The sequence below is a fragment of the Arabidopsis lyrata genome, assembly GCF_000004255.2.
Source record: "Arabidopsis lyrata subsp. lyrata unplaced genomic scaffold ARALYscaffold_7, whole genome shotgun sequence".
Taxonomy (NCBI): Eukaryota; Viridiplantae; Streptophyta; class Magnoliopsida; order Brassicales; family Brassicaceae; genus Arabidopsis; species Arabidopsis lyrata.
Window position 1 is genome coordinate 8,546,551 of NW_003302549.1, and position 2,443 is coordinate 8,548,993.

General features: G+C 28.2%; 1 non-coding gene across 1 annotated transcript; it reads right to left on the reverse strand.

Moving 5' to 3' along the window:
• Positions 1 to 1,571: 1,571 nt before the first annotated feature.
• On the reverse strand, positions 1,572 to 1,645 carry TRNAN-GUU. The gene has a single exon. It is a non-coding gene; the product is annotated as a tRNA-Asn (tRNA).
• Positions 1,646 to 2,443: the final 798 nt, after the last annotated feature.

Here is a 2,443-nt window from a genome sequence, read left to right on the forward strand (position 1 = left end):
TTTATTTAGTGTTTAAGATTATATAACTGTATTTGATTGTTATTCCTAGGATTTCACCTGTAGTATACCGTCCCGTATTAATATCGACCCAAACCCGTCCCACCATATAACCCGTCCCATGAAATTAAACATCATTTTGTTATATTTCTTTTTAATAATATTTTTATTTAAAAACATATACAATTCGAGTCAATTTATAAGTTTGCTTTAAAAAACATATAGTTGTAATGTTTTTATTATAATAAAGTAATAATATATAGATGTTGCTTACTATAGTTATAATCAAAACCAACTAAAAATCTAAGTTTAGTGTTGATTATGAATCATAGTTACGACCAAAAAAAAAATTAATCAAATACAATTAGTGTAAATTAACTAATTAAGAAAACAAACAGAAATATAACAAAACTTGCTTTAAAATCGTTAACAAAAAAAGGAAACATCATATTTAAGCAAGATCTTTGGAGCCAAAATCTTTTTTTCATATCTTTTATTTAATTTTCCAAATCTTAAGAATTAAATCCAGTGGCATTCCATTGTAAATAGTAGTGAAAGCCAGGATTTATTTCATAATTGTATTCAAAAATGTATATATAAGATAAGAAAAGCAAGGAAATGAAAGCAAAATTTCGGGTGGGGCATTTGTTCTAAAAACGTGAGAACTACTTTTATATAACCGAAGCAAAACAAGTCATTCTATTTTATGGAAACAATAAAAATACCAAATTCCATTTTTCTATATCAGTCAGTTGGAAATTAACATATGTTCGTTAGTATCCACATTGATGTGCAACGCCCTCATACTTTGTTCTAGGAGAGGCACAATGCTAGTGGGATTTAAATTTAGAAGATAAATTGTATAAGCAAGAGAGGTGGAAATCATGGTTTTGCCTAAACTTTTGAGTGCTCGAGACGTTTTAGAACATATGGCACTTTTTTATAAGATATTCAATCATCATTTTTCAAGTCTATATACAATACAACTGCGCAATGTCGCAGAAAACTAAATATATTAAAAAAAATCATGTCGTAATCATTTAATTTGGTCTCTAAAATGAAAAGAAGAAAATTCTAAATGCAACATGATCATATTTTATGAAAAAAGACCGAAGTTTATATATTTAATTTTGGTCTCTGAAACTAAAAGAAGAAACCTCTAAATGCAACATGATCATTTTTTTATGAAAAAGACTTAATTAGTTTATATATTTGATGTGGTCATTACTTGATCATTTACGCCAATAGAGAAGTAAAGTTGTTTCACCTCTTTCTTGACTTTCTCAGAATTGTTAAGTTTCTTCAAAATTGCTTGGGTTACTTAATCCTCTGTATAAAAGCTTTCAGGAAAGTTTCAATGACAACAAGGTACAATTTTTCGTTTTAATTTGTTTATAAATTTACTTTAGTCATTCCTTGATAAGTTACACCATTAAAATATAAAGCTTTCCTGAAAGTTTCAATTGCAGGGTACAAAGTTTTGTATTAAATTGATTTAGAACCAAAGAAAGAAAGTTAAATTTGTAGGGAAAAAAAGATCTCTGTTTGGTTTTAAAATGCAGAAAATAAAAAAACGCTAGAGAGAGGGGTCGAACCTCTGACCTTGTGGTTAACAGCCACACGCTCTAACCAACTGAGCTACTCCAGCTTGATGTTCATATTAACATTTAATTAAATATTAACCATAATATTATTGTATATTTATATGAACCACATTTTGGAAGCTAACTGGGGTGTCTCAATTGTTTTTCTCTGTGTAAAACCTTTGATTCAAAACTAAAAATTCGAAGACTTTAAATGTTAAATCTTATTTTGTATTCTTGCTCAATCTACTAGAAATATATAACAGAATTTAGATTTGAACAATATTTTGTTCACTAATTATGTTGAAGTGAACCTTGGACTAACCAAAGTTACCAAACCATCAATTCTCTTGTTTTACCAAACCGTTATCAATATGAAGTATGATTTTGTTCTGAACTTCGTTTCTTTTCACATGTTAAATAACTCTAAATATCATAACTAACCCCATGTCACAAAATATAAAAAAAAACTTGACCTACTCATGTTGGTAAGAGATTATATGATACCATCATACAAATCACTTGTGTGTAATAAACAAAACAATAAAGACATAAATCTTCAATATCCAGAATATATGTATAAATAAAATTATAAACTGATAAATAAGTATTCTCTCATTACAAATCGTGTTTGAATAACATAGAATTTATTGGGAGAACCGGAGATCGACCGAGATCGACGATCGAGATGATCGCCTAAGATTATGGAAGAATGTGGAGATCGTGGAAGGTCTAATAAGAAAAAGTGAATTGGATGATGGTATTATATAATTTAATAATAAACATGGAGTAGGTCAAGTTAATAAATATATTTCGTGACATGGGGTTAGTTATGATATCTAGAGTTATTTACATGTGACAAG